This window comes from Anser anser (genome assembly GCF_964211835.1).
Source record: "Anser anser genome assembly, chromosome: 4".
Classification (NCBI taxonomy): domain Eukaryota; kingdom Metazoa; phylum Chordata; class Aves; order Anseriformes; family Anatidae; genus Anser; species Anser anser.
Window position 1 is genome coordinate 13222680 of NC_139724.1, and position 14691 is coordinate 13237370.

The window sequence follows — 14691 nt, forward strand, 5'->3', positions numbered from 1 at the left end:
ATTCCTCTATCCCACTGAAAATGACAGTCTTGCAAGGTTGCACAGCCTCTGCCATTGGAGATCCTTAAGATTTTGTTTAAGAAACATGTGGCTGGGATAATAAATGTGTTGGTTCTTGCACTGGGGCAGTTGCATGGACTAGGTGGCCGCTTTTGGGCCTCTCCAGCTCTCTGGACTACGATTTTTCTATATTTAAAGCCAGCAATACAGTATCTAAGCAGACAGTTGTGGTCACTGCTAAAAAGTATGGAGCGTTGCTTGTGTCAGCACTTAGGCACCAGCCCATGTTGGTGGTGGGTGCACATCTTTGGGTAATTCAGCATGGCCACCCACGTGGCCACCCTGTGTTTTGTGAGACTGAATCTGATTTGGTTTGTGTCTTTCTCTCCAAAACTAAAGGCAAATGGACAATGAGGTCAGGGAGGAAAATATTTATTATGTTTCAACCAAGCACCTTTATTTCTAGAGGCCTGCTCTTAGCACTGAAAAAAACTGTTCACACTGTCAAGCAAAACAGAGTTCTTGTCCCTTGCCCAGACTGTCCCTGGCTCTCCGGAGAGCAGGGGATTCACATTTGGGGAGGGAAACAGGGGATTTGGGGACTATCTTGTTTAATATCTTTATTGATGACCTAGATGAGGGGATAGAGTGTATCCTCAGTAAGTTTGCGGATGACACCAAGCTGGGAGGTAGTGTCAATCTGCCTGAGGGTAGGGTGGCCCTTCAGAGGGATCGGGATAGGCTGGACTGCTGGGCTGAGGCGAATGGGATGAGGTTCAACAAGGCCAAGTGCCGGGTCCTGCACTTTGGCCACAACAACTCCATACAGTGCTATAGGCTTGGGGTACACTGGCTAGAAGACTGTGAAGACGAAAGGGACCGGGGAGTGCTGATTGATGCTCACCTGAACATGAGCCAGCAGTGTGCCCAGGTGGCCAAGAAGGCCAGCGGCATCCTGGCTTGTGTCAGGAATAGTGCAGCCAGCAGGAGCAGGGAGGTGATCGTCCCCCTGTGCTCTGCTCTGGTGAGGCTGCACCTCGAGCGCTGTGTTCAGCTTTGGGCCCCTCACTACAAGAAGGACATCGAGGCCCTGGAGCGTGCCCAGAGAAGGGCTACGAAGCTGGTGAAGGGCCTGGAGCACAAATCGTGTGAGGAGTGGCTGAGGGAGCTGGGGGTGTTTGGTCTGGAGAAGAGGAGGCTTAGGGGAGACCTCATTGCTCTCTGCAACTACCTGAAAGGAAGGTGTGGGGAGCCGGAGGTCAGCCTCTTCTCACAGGTAACTAGTGATAGGACTAGAGGGAATGGCCTCAAGTTGTTCCTGGGGAGATTTTGATTAGATTTCAGGAAAACCTTTCCTCTCAAAGAGTGGTCAGGCACTGGAACGGCCTGCCTGGGGAGGTGGTGGAGTCACCGTCCCTCGTGGTGTTCAAGGAGTGCCTGGACAAGGTGCTATGAGATATGATTTAGTAGCTCAATGGGCAGTATTGGCAATAGGAGGACGGTTGGAATAGATGATCTTGTAGGTCCTTTCCAACCCTGTGTTTCCATGATTCTATGATTTTCCACCTGCTGGGGACCTGGGGTGGGACTGGGGAGCTCTCCCTAGGTAGGGCAGAAAGGAGAAGGTTGGTGGCCAGGTGTCTGGCTGCGTGCGGCTGCTCGCAGAGGGACTGCAGTGTGGCCAATCCGGAGGTGGGGAATCCATCCTGGAGCAGCCTGATCCCGACATCCCGGCTGCAATTGGCCGCTTGGGAGGGGATCAACGGGCTGAGCAGCCAATGGGCAGGCGGGGAATCCAGCGGGCGATGGCCCTCCGCTGGGCGGGGGTCGTCGTGGCTCGGCTCGGCCGGGCTCGGCGCGGTGCGGGCCGGCTGCTAGGTGGAGCCCGCGTCCGCGCAACCCAGATCCGGGCCCTCGCCGCTCCCCCGCCCCTCGGCTCGCCGCCCGCCCGGCTCCGTGCGGCCGCCGCCGGGCAGGGCAGCAGCGCCGCGCCGCCTCCCGGGCCCCGCTGCTGCGGGTGCTGCGGTTCCCGGCCCCCCCCCCCCCCCCCCCCCCCATAGCCGTGTGCGTGCTTGTGTGTGTGCGAGTGTGTGTGAGTGTGCACGGGGCCGCCCGCGGCCATGGGCCCCCCCCGCGCCCGCTAGGCACGCCCGCCGAGCCGAGCCGCTCCGGGGCTGGCGGTGTCCGCAGCGGGAGGAGGAGGAGGAGGAAGAGGAGGAGGAAGGATTCGGGGTGCCGGCGGGGCCCGGGGGGCTGAGGGCCACCCGCCCCCCTCTGCACGGCCGCCTTTGTGTCGTCCCCGAGCCCCGGCGGAGCGAGAGGCCGGGGGCAGGGTAGCGGATGCGAAGAGCGGCTGGTGCTGGAGGAGGAAGAGAAAAAGGGGGATGGTGGAAGATTTCTTGCCCTTTTTTTTTTTTTTTTTTTTTTTGGTGGTCTCTCTCTCTCTCTCCGGCAGCGGCTGTTCTTCCCCAGCAGCAGCAGCAAGCAGCAGCAGCAACACAGGCAATGACTGTGCCGCATACGACTCGCCTGGCCGCTGGTGCCGGCTCCGGGGCCGTGTCGTTGCCCTGAAGTTGCCCACCTGGAGGAGGTAAAAGCCGGGCTGCGGTCCCAGGGGGTCGGCGACGACGGCGGAGAGGAGGCAGCGATCGCCTCCCCCATCCCCACGCACCCTCCGTCCTCCGGGAGGGAGCCAGCGTTGCAGAAGAACGAGGCTGTAAAGGAGAGACTTTTTCTTCTTCGTTTTTATTTTTTTTTTCCTTTTAATTTTTTCCATTTTTCCTTCCTTGGGCGACAGTCCTTGCTTCTCGTGTTCCCTTCCTCCTGTCTGGGGGGCTTCGGTACTGTGGCCAGGTCTGCTTCCTGCCCCCCCCCCCACTCCCCCCCCCCCCTGTTTTTTAATGGATGGATTGTGGCAGCGGCTCCCTGCTGCAGGTTGTTGAGGAGCCGATGGGGACTTGCATCTCAGGAGCCGGAGGTGACTAAAGGTAACTAACCACCCTACGGATCGATGCTCAGCAGCAGCCCTCGCCTGGCCGTGAATCACACCCGAGCCCAGCCCCGCCAACCCGCCTGGCTGCGCTGGGCTGAAGGGTGCCGGCTGCCCTGGGCACGCGCTTGGATCGAATGGTTTCATAATAAGGATAGTTGCCTCCAGGAGAGGTGCGGGGGGCTGCGTCCTCCAGGTAACGAGGGAACACCTCTGGGTCTGCATGCTGGAGGGCACAGCAGGGACCGGGGGGTGCCGCTAGCTGCGAAATGCCTCTTGGCTCCTCTTGGCTCCAGCCGGGTTCGGAAGGGATGGCTGTGGACAGCTAGGGTGGCGGGTAGACAGAAGAGCCCCGATAGGTTTTGTTCCTGCCCTCTCCCTTCCCTTTCTCTATGAAAGGCACCAACACGTTGGGCTGGTGCTGCCGTTATCCTGAGAAATTCCCGAGTTTTCCTGGCTGCTTGGTCGCTCACCCCTTCGTGGATGTATGTTTCTGTTTAATTGGTGAAGGGTGCCTCAAGAAGCACCCGCTTTCCTGGATGGCAGGAGGTGGTGGGTGGGCAGGGGCCACGGGCAGGGATGTTGCTGAATTTGGGGTGCATCAGGGGCTGTGTGTGTGTGGACGTGGGGTAGGGCAGAGGTCTGCATCCAGCCGAGCTTCCCTGGGTTACAGGTAGGCGCGAGCCTCTGTTTGCCTTACAGCCAGAGAGGGAAACATAGGCTTCAGGTAGAGAGATGCCTTGCTAGAGATGTTAAGAACGTTAGTGCTTCTCACCTCCTGCCTGTAAGATTGTGTTTGCTGGCTGTAACAGTAGGGCTGGTATTCAGCAGAGAGATTTCTTTGAGTAAGAGGGATCAGTATGTATGGGTGGAGGAAGAGAATTGCGTTCCCCCCCTTCTTTGTTTGAGTTGTTATTTGCTTGCTTAATTATTTATTTGCTTTTCCCTTGCAATCATTTTTTGATTGTTTAACTTGGAAATATGCTTGTAAGCCTGATGATTGCTCCCTGCCATGAGCCGGAGAGCAGTCCTTTCCTGTCTCCTAGTCTAAGGAGCCTTGCTCACGCTGGTGCCTTTATTGCTAATGAAGACTGAGGTACAGTGCCCCAGAAATGCGTCCTGGGTACCTTAGCTTTTGAGGTCTGTGTCTGATCAGCAGGCTTGTGTCCAGAGTTGTCCATAGGAGCAGCATAGTCGTCATCGTTGTCCCCCCCCAGCCATGCATTTACTTGTTTTTTTCACCCTTTTCCCTATAGATAGGCAGATGTTTGTTTTTGCAGGAGGGATTGCAAGGTAGGAAAGGAGCCTCTCTTTCTCTCTCCTTTCCTGATAGGCGTGTGATTCTTCCCTGCTGTAGTTAAAACGATTTTTATATGGCCAAAAGAAATGGCTTGTTGTGTCCTTGTCGCTGTAGTATTCGCAGCTTTAGCCGAAACAACGGAGGTCTGTTGTATTTACTTTCCTGTTTAGATTACTCATTGGGAGGTATTAGCATTTCCACTCTCCAGGCAGCTAGCTGCTTAGGAGGAGGCTGAGATGCAGGAAAAAGGGTGAAAATGCCATCTATGTCTTGCTATAAGGCAGAAAGGTGGTCTGCTAGCATGCTAGTTGCACCTTCTTTCTGTATTGTGTGTGGCATGGATTATTCCAGGGTGCTAGACCAAGATTTTCAAAGCTGGGAAAAAAAAAATAAAAAAAGTTCATTGGAGTTAAAAATAAATACATTTCTTTTTGTTGTGGAATGCCGTCTCTTAAAGATTGCAGCCAATACTGCTTGCTTGGTATTGAGTAGTAGTGTGTGCCTTGTAGAGCTCATTTATCATAATTTCCAGGGGTTTGCGATATGAACAGGCTTCTACTGTGTATTCATTAGGAAAAATCCTTCCACTGAGTTTTATGGGGTAAACCAGGTGTTGCAGGTTAAAGAGGCTGCTGTCAGAAAGCCTACAGTCGTCACTTAAGAATACCAGACCAGGAAGAGAGAAAATCTGCGTGCCCGTGCTGACGGTGGGTGACAAAGTTCAGATTAGGGCTCTACTGTAAAGCGGTATTTTTCTAGAGGTAAAACAACTGCTCTCGGGTTGCAGGAGGCGCGGCATTAGCAGAAGGGTTACAATCCCCTTGTTGTGGTGGAGGCTGCTCCAGATCGTTAGGAGTACTTTTCCTTTATTTAGTGTGGTTTGCTACACAGTGACTGTTGTGTTGGTACCTGCCAGCAGAAATAAAGCTGACACAGATCTCTTGTGTGTCTGTTTCCAAAGGGACTGAAGTTCTTACAAAGCTAGGATTGGCCCACGACGTCTGTGTGATTCTGTTATTCAATAAAATATGAATTCCCTTTTCTTCAGGGGGCCGTTAGGAGAGGATATGTTTAATTTTGCATTTAATTCCAGAGCAAGCTAAGTGACGGTGCATATCGATTACGCTCAAAATTTGGGTTACTTGGTTTCCTGGTGCCCTCTGGAAATTGTGGAGCGATTTCTCAGCTCAGGAAACTTGTCCCCTGGGGCATTCGAGGCCACGCGTGGCAGGGGCTGGGTCTGTCCCCTGCCCTTTGTTTGCTGCAGCTGGCGCTCAGCGGCCGTGCATCCCCCAGGTTGGGATGCCACCAGGGTGTGCAGCCGGGGCGATGCAGTGGAGCTGCTCAGCTGATGCCTCCTGGCATTAATTGCAGAAGAGACTTTTGCTCCCTCAGCAGAAAATGAATCGCCCTGCCCACGAGCATGGAAAAAAAAAAAAAAAAAAAGAAGCCAATGCCCTTTACTGGTCGGGAGGGAAACGCGAGCAGGTTTTTAGGTGAAGATGCATGGAGGCTGCCAGCTGACAAGCTGGGTGTCTGCACGCTTCACAATCCCAGGGCTGTGGTCCTTAAGGTATCTGCTCCGCCTGGTGAAACCGCAGATTGTTTTCCCAGCGAAGCATGCAGTGGGAGATCTTAGCTGAAGATCTTTATAAGGTTTTCGTAAGGCTGTCTGCTGTTGCATTCTCCCGATCGCCTCTTCCTTTTCAATTCATTAAATGATATGCGATATGAACCCATTTAGCTGCTGCTGTCTAATTAGATACACTTTCTCAGTTTGCTAGCAGAAGGTTCAGAAGCATGGAAGCAAATTTGTTACCGTTACTCTTTGAAGCAAGAGTCATGGAAACAGGCTCTCTAGAAAAAAGAGATAAAGGTATAAAAGCAGATGGACTGAATTATTGGCCAGCGCTGGAGAGCAAAATGCGTGACCTGTAGCCTCGGTCAGCACGTCAATTAGGGAGCATGATGCTGCTCTGAGGGCTTTTCGCATTCAGAGCATGAGTGTCTGCATCATCAATACGAGTAAATGAGATGCACACAGGAGAGTGCAGTCTTTGTAAATGGAGTAGTCCTGGGAGTTGCTGATTTATTATTGCAAATTTTGATACTAATAGTGTTGGGACTGGTGTAGATTGACTAGGAAACTGTTTCATGCGTGGCATAGTATAAAGGATAGGCTGAAGACCAACGAAAGAAATGAAATTCGAGGAGAAAGAATGGATCAGGGAAAAGCTAAAATATGGAGGATGGGCACAAGGCTTGTTATGCTTTTAAAAAGAAGAAAACTTAATTATATTGCTTGTTGGTTGTAGAAACAGCTCAATGCTCTGATTGGGGTGGTTTTGACAAAACTTCTTATTCCTTGGAGCATTCCTGCACATCACAAGAGAGTGTTGGAAAAACAACTCAAGAATTATTATTTTGTAGGAGGTGATGATACTGCTCTGAGAGCTAGGCATCACAGCATTAATGTGTCGGTTGGGAGAATGCTGAGCCACCAGGACAGCCCTGCAAAGTAAACAAGTGTTTTCCTGCCACTTTACATGAGGCTGCTTACCAGAGTGGGATGTACGTGGTAAGCATTGAAGCTTTGAAGAGATTTTACTGTAACTCATATGGACTACTCGTTCTTCCCTGCTGGCCCCTTTCTTTTTCGACAGATGCACTCCTGCTGGGATGTGAATACTCGAAATGTACCATGTTGCCAAATTTTGCATGTATATACACACTTCAGTCTCTGCTATATCTATAGGCCATGCTTTCAGATGTCTGTATTACGGAGCTGGGAAACGTGTTGTTTATAGCGGTTCATTGTGCCCTGGGTTATTTGTAGGAACGTAACTGTCCCAGGCAAGGCATGCTGGCATCTGACTGCGTCATTTCCTAGGGTTGTGTCTACCTTCACAAGTCTTTGTCAGCATCCTCACCAGCACTTTATCAGACACTCGAGTCTCCACTTGGGATGCATGTGAATATGTCCTCGTTTCTGTAGGTGCTGAGATCCTCCAGCGTTCCCTGATCTTCTCATGTCTGCAGGCAGTGGAAGCTCCTCAAAGCAGACTGCTAAAGTAGAAGAGGGGGAGTTTGCTTTTAAGCATCTACTTCTAATTCTTGGCTACTTTAATGACAAGGAAACCACCTCCTACTCAAATCTGTGATGCGATTATATCTGAGACGTTACCCATTGCCTGTTTTTAGCCTTCAAGTTTGCGGTGTAATGCTTTCTTTACATTTCTCACTAGATAATATCTGCAGTGCATGGTCTGAAATGCATGTGTTTCCTTGGTTCATGCAAGCCAGCCAAGTGTTCCTTTTTAAGATGACTTGTCTAAAGGCACCTTGATTTCCATTGTCATTTTCCCTAATGAGTAAGAGTCTGTGGGATTCAGTCACCCTACTGTGTGCTGCCAAGTAGCAATTTCAACCTGTTTTGAACTTTGCAAGCCATCTATACATAGTCGTTGCTCCCTGTGAGATGAATAGGTGCTCTTTTACTGAGTAATGCAGCAGGGCAGAGATTGTGATTTCTGCAGAAGGCACATACGGGACGGAAACTGCAAAACCGAGACAGCAGACGGATTGGGAAAAATGGGCCCAGCGTGCAGGCCCATTTTTCCTCAGTGGTCTTTTTGAAGAGCCTTCTGACTTTATAAGTCAAGCGCATTTACCAGTCATTGCACCATACATTTGTAGCTATAGGAAGGAAGCTAGCCTTTTCAGGCAATAAAAACTTCATCTGAAATTTGTTCTGTACCACTGTATTAATTATTAAGTAGTGGTCAAGATGGCATTTTTTCAATAGCTATATTTATAATAACTATGTAACAACATAGTAATAACTACGTTTAAGTCTAGCAGAGAAAGAGGAACCAGAAGATTTTAAAATGGCTTTTTTTTTTTTTAACCTTTCATGTCTACTTCTTCAGGCCTGTAGCAGTCCAAGGGAGGTGTCACTATAGCTGTGATCGAGTTCCCACTATAGTCGATGGAGAACTTCTTTTGGCTTCAGCCTGAGCCACTTCAGGTGCAGGAGAGGGAAAGGAGGCGTCCGTGAGAAGCTCTGCATCTGCTCAAGAAATACCGTTGCAGAGCACAGTGATGGAAATATGACCCATGCAAAATACTGCGTCATCTGTAGTTAATGCACTGGAACAGAAGGGCATCTTGTCTGAACCTGCAGGCAACAGATCGTATTGTATGCTAGCGAAACCTATCCTAATTTATCTAATCTGAAGGTCTTGGCTGGTTAGCAAGTAGTTCTGTGGTTGTTCTTTTGTTTGTTTTAGTTTTCTAATGTGAATTACGAGTAATGAAGATGGGGTAATGATTTTTTCCCCTGTCAGGGTCAAGAAGAGCTGATGCTCAGGAATCCTAGATGTGGCATCTTTTCAGACACATGCCCCCACTTCAGCATCACATTTCTAGTAACTATATTGGAATAGCCTTGGCAGAGGTGGTATTTCCAACTGAATAAAGCTGTGTGAACAGGTGAAAAGTAGAAGAATGTGCAGGCTTCTAAAATCTGCTTATGAAAACAGATAAAAGTAAGACATTTTTGTTTCAGACCTGACATCTTTTGGTTTCGATGGGCATGAAATAGATATCATTCAGAAGGAATCAGAGAAAATTCAATGACTAGAAATTTGTTACTATTACAGAGCATCCATTAATGTATGGCCTCACATTACCACGTTTTCAACTTTTTTTTTTTTTAATAAGCATTGCCATACTATGGAGTCCTGTGCAAAGGTGCCAGTGTTTACTGGTGCTGCTCTGAAAAGAGTTCTAGTCTAAACCTGATGCCTTCAGATTACACTTTGGAGATGCTCTAACTGGTAGAAACCAGCAACGAGTTGTTTACTTGTAATACTCATCAATATAACAAGACCCTTCTCTATTAACACTTAACCTTTCGCACTCCACGGGAACCAAAGATCTAGTTGCAGGCATGAGGAACTTGAATGAATGAACACTGTTTAAAATTAGAGGGCTAGAAAGTGTTGTGGTCTTTTGGGGAGCAGACACAGAGCTCTGTTTTTTTGGTCTTTGGTCTGGGGGAGTGGAAAATAGAGAGCTGCACCTATACTCCAAACATATGTATGCAGGTACATGCGTGTATGTATGCTTTGTTTGTGAATGATGCTGTTGATTCATAGAGGTCTTTCTAAAATTCTGTTGCTGGAAAATTCTCTATCCCGCTTGATTTTCTGACTCTTTTTCAAGTTCTAGAGATGTAGATGCACTGATGGACAACAACAGCAAAACACTTTTTTACAGTTTCAGAGTTTTGACTGAGTTTCTAGGTTAGTGGTCAGATGCCAAAATAAAACAAACAATTTTTTTCAGATAAACTGGGCAACCACTGTTTTTATCAGAGTTGGTGCTGGTCCTTGTCTATTTGTTCTAGCAGCTTCTCTCCATTTTGAAATTACTGATTCCGGTCCTGTCTTAATAAGAAATTTTTCCACTGCCCTCAAAGAGAGCAGAAGAGAAGTGTCATTGCATTGTGAAAGTGCAGTTTGCAGCTTTCTTGGGAATGTTAAAATTTTCTATTAAGTGAGGGGTAGGGGATATGTCAGAGATAAGTATGCTAGCCAACTTTGAGGTGATCTAGCTTAGACAGAGAATTTAGTTTAAGAGGCAAAGCCGGGCCAAGAAGCTGAGCAGCCTGCAAGCTTCATTTGGTTTAGCTTAATACGGCAGAAGAAAAAAATCTGGAAATATCACGAATATATAATTGCGTGACTTTCAGTTCAGTCTTGTATTTTCTTTCCAATCATTTCCACAGTTATATTGGAATATAAGACTTGCATACTTATAGGCAACCTGGATAAAGGAGAAGCAAAAGGAAGATGCTGCAAGAGTTCATTTAGGAGATATCACTTGCATCAGTAAGCTTGAACTTTGCTTACAGCATCGTTACACAGCGAGGTGAGACCATGACTGTCCAATGCTGAAGATGTTTTAATTCCTAACCGCGCTAGGAAGGGTCAGGACAAACTGACTTCGAGCCTGCAAATCTCAACAGCCACACAAACATTTCCTTGCAAAAAGTGGCTTCAAGATTGTGAATAAAATCTGCAGCTGAAGCAGTGAGGACGGTCCGTAGGTTTCGCAGGCTCTGTGTCTACTCCCGGTGGTGGGTGAGCACTCAAAGAGCCTGGCACAATGAGCTGTGGGCTGTTGACTTTTTTAATGTACCCGGTTGGTTGTGTTCGAGTACACCGGGAGAAAAGGGAAACGTTAAGCAGAAGCGACACCCCCGTTCTGTTTGGTCGCCTTGTGTTGCTGTTTACAAGCCCTGCAGAGGCAGCGCGCGTTGCTATTCAGCACGGTGTCAGAAGCAGAGCGTTAGCCTAAGCCTGTGAGAATAAGGGAGGGACCCGAGCCCAGTTTTTGATGTTCTGCATGGGTGGGTACCCTGAATACTAAAATGCATTTCAGTGACAGCTGACCCTGTAAGGAGATTTTCAATAGCTCTGTGGTTTTTTTTTCTTGTTTTTTTTTTCCCCTTCTCTTCCTTCCCTCAAAGCCATTCCAAGGACTGCTGGGGAAAAGGGGAAAAAAAAAAAAAGAAAAAAAAAAGCACTCATCGAAGCCATCTTTTGAATAGGTTTCACTGTTGGATAGAGTCGAGAAGGGCTTCAGAGATCATGTTAACTCCTCTTACTCCTTTTCTTTTACACTGCTTTAGCATCTGTGTGTGTTACTGTCACATCATCATTTAGAAATTCCTGTCACTCCTTTCAAAGGAGAGAGTTTTGTGTATGCTTTTTTCCTTTTTTTTTTTTTTTTTTTTTAGTAAGAGGTATACTGAAGGTTTTGTATCGAGAAATATCAGCCACATAATGCAAATCCTAATTTGCGACTTCTGTCTGTGGGTTCTTTTGGGTAATTCTCCCCCCACACCAGTAACAAAAGGCTTTTGGGTTCTGCCCTGAATGACCCTTTATGTTAAGGCTAGGTGCACAAAACTGGTCTGTAATTATGTAATAGATTATCCAGACAACAGTCATTTTTACCTCCAGCATGCAAGACATTGCTAAACTGCATGCCGTGCCTCTGCTTGACTTTGTTTGGAGCCGTGTGTGATCTAAACTGTTATTCCTCCAGACTTAGGATGTTGCAATCACATCCTCTAATCATTTGGAAACGTGGTGTATATATTCCACTTCCTTCTGAGGGAAATTACGATGTGACTACTGCACTTTAAACTCCCGCAGCACAGCCTTCTTCAAGGAAAATGTCATTTTGGATTATCTTTAATGGATGCAGGTGTGTGGAGTGGTTGTGTGTGTCTTTTTCTCTTGTTTTTAAGGACGATAACGTTACAGGCTGCTGTAGCTGGTGTGGCTGTGAAGTGATGCATGTCCCCGTGTAAAACTTACCCTGATAGGTATTTGAAATATAGTGATTAAGCTGCACAGAGTGATAATTTGTGACCTTTTGACGAGCAATCCACAGTTACAATTGTAATGTACTTTATAGATCTCTTTAAGTAGGTCACCAATTTGCAATGAGTCTTCCTAAAGCCTGTGTAATGCATTTCGATTGTGGGAGTAGGGAGCGCTTCTCCATATAACGTTGCTGATTTTGGAAGGAAGGCTAAAATGTAACAAGATAATTACATCTGTGCAAATATCCTTGATTTCACAAGAAATAAGGGTCTATAGAGTGCTTGACACTGTGAGCAGCTCCACTCTTGCAGCAGGGCTGAGATGTTAAGTAACTCATCAGCACCAATAGAAAGATGTTGTTTGTGCCAGGCTAAACTAAGAATTTGTAACTTTCCCATTCAGGGGGAAAAATCTGGATCTCTGCTGTGTTCAGCAGGGTGTCTGTGAAAGAGGTGTTCATTGGGGCGTTTCAAGCAGGGAAAAAGGCTTGGTGGGGGAATATATCTAGAAGCTGCCTCCCTGTTTGTCTCCTCTTGCTCTGGGAGCAGCAGATGGGGGAGTTGTCATCTCCAGCATCTTTACGCTCGATCACTTTCTGTGAGTGAAGGGCAGACCAGCATAACCTATGGGCCAGGCTGCAGGGGTGAGGATCCAAGCCTTTGTCTGACCCTTTTCAAGCAGTGGGCTTGATCACAGCTAGGGTCCGGGGTTCTTCCCGAATTCATGTAATTTCAAGCCTGTTCCATCAGTAGTCATTGTGGTACAGCCGTCAACTTAATAAATGAAATAATAGAGAGATGTACTGGACGAATTAGTGATGAATATTATGGAAGTCTGATCTGTAGTAATATTGATGTATTTTGTAAATGTGGTAAAGTAACACTGCTTCTTCAACTGGTCCTTCCTCTTACTGCTGCAATAAAATGAATGGCAAAGTGTATGTTGACCCAGGGGTGCCAGGTCCACTCCTGATTCATAACTAAAATAAGTCTGTGCAGCGCTGCAACAGGAGCTGTAGTCAAACACAGAGCAGATAATCATGTTTTTTTCTTTTGTAAATCAGTTTTTCTTTTATACCATAGACTTTTATGTGGGTGGTTCCTCACTGACCACAAAAGATGTGTTTTTTGTTGTCTTTCTTGTGCATTCTGTATTGAATTAGCAGAGTTATGCAGTTTTGTCTGTCACACTTGGGTGGGATACTGCAGTGATTTAATTTAAAATGAAAGAGAGATGTCTTCATTTTAGGGAAAACCACGGTTAAGTGGTGAGAGTAAGCAGGTCTAGCCTTTACCAGAAACCCTAATTAGAAGAAATCCCATGTACGGTTGACCTTGACTATTGAGACAACCCTCAAAGAAGAAAGAGCACTAAAAATTAGTATGCTGCCAGTGCTGCACTTTTATTATTTGACGTTATTAAGCAAACTTGGTGTGTATTTCTTTTTTGAAGCGTTTGATTAAATGTGTGATCTTATCTTGGTGAAATGGCCCGCTGGGCTGCAGACAGTGGTGTTCAGAAATGAAATTTGTTTAGAGCCTCTGAACAGACATTTATTCAATGAGACCTTTCTTGAATAATAGATGACAGTGAGATAGCTGTGCAACGTGTTTTTGGGTTGGGGCTTTTTTTTTTTTAAAATGTGTAGGGAGTTGCAATGTGATAGCGGGCAGAAGATAATACAAGTGCACAGGAATGAGAACAGGATGTGTATGTAGAGAAATTATCCTGTTGTACCTTGCAGCAGAGATTTGGGACCTTGTATTTGATGTTGTTTCGGGCAAAATCAAGCCCTGATTCTGCTAAGAGTTGCATTTGGGCCAAGGTTTGCATGTTTTGGGGCCTCCACGTTGTTGTATTGCTTGGCATATCAAGTGATGCACATGCATCTCTGACTCTGTATCAATAGTGTTATCCTCCAGCTAGAGTTGTGAAGATACTTAGATTTTGTGGAAGTAAAAAAATGGAAATATCAAAACCAAAAATATAAAATAAAATCTCTAAACAAACAAAAAAAAAAAGAGTTTGGTAGTTGACTCTTGGGGTCAGCATTATCAGAGATGTGATTTTATACATCTGTCATTTTTTCCCAGCAAAACAGTCAACTTCATGATAGCTTCCCATCCAGCTCACAGAGATAAGACTTTGTTGAGCATGTGGACTGCACAGGATTGTCAGCTATCAACATGTGATTACATGCCTCCCTTTTCCCAAAGTGAAGCTGAGAAGGAACATGGATACCTGAAAATATATATATATAATATATATTTTTTTAATTTTCCCCCCAGTAGCGGAATTAAAAGGATATACTGTGGTGATCTCTGAGGATGAGAGATGAGTGAATTTTCTGAGAAGCTTAGTCTTTCCCTGCAAAAGGGCCTTTTTTTAGATAGAAAGTTTGCTTTCGAATGAAAGGAGTCCCGGAGTGCCTCTGCTGTAAAACCGCGTTTTGATCAATCTCCATCTGCCCCAGTGCTCCCCTGCATTGTACAGCAGCTGTCTTTACATCAGGTTAGATGGTGATTAAGCAATTTCTCCTTCCAGAGGTAAAACCAAAGCCTTCCGTTACATGCGTCGGGAGAAGATGTGAGCTCGATGCCTTAATGATATGCTGAGGTGCGAGGTTTGGACTCCTCTAGCATTTGATGCTCCAGCTGCTCATCTTCCCTGCTCTTTGGGTAGTGTGGTTATTTTTCTTAAAGGCTGAACGGCTCTCAGGACTTCTGGATACCTTTAATTACAGAGCCATTCTTCTTTCCTGTCACGCAGCTAATCCCAGGAGGTGCCAAATATAGACTCCTGAGACTGGTTGTGAAGTAGGGGAATTCATGCATCTGGAAATCCTGCATATTTTGCTACAACACTTGGCTCAGCTTGGGGGATGATTTCTGTTTGCAAGGTGCCTGGCTTTGCAAGGTGATTTCTTTATACGGTATACTGAAGAATACAGCCTGCGAACCTTACATGTTATGGGCACTATTTCTTTGGCGTATTTTAAAGAG

General features: G+C 46.7%; 1 protein-coding gene across 27 annotated transcripts in view; it reads left to right on the top strand.

Annotated features, from left to right (window-relative positions):
• Window positions 1–1904: 1904 nt before the first annotated feature.
• Window positions 1905–14691, top strand: part of ADGRL3 (adhesion G protein-coupled receptor L3) — a 536452-nt gene continuing 523665 nt past the window's right edge. For 6 of the 27 annotated variants that reach the window (XM_083833092.1, XM_083833081.1, XM_083833082.1 and 3 more), the window contains exon 1: window positions 1920–2987. The gene's annotated coding sequence lies outside the window, so the exon portion shown is untranslated. Of the gene's footprint in view, window positions 3186–14691 lie in introns of all 27 variants that reach the window. The other 21 variants (XM_083833096.1, XM_083833085.1, XM_083833074.1 and 18 more) reach the window with 12 other exon arrangements.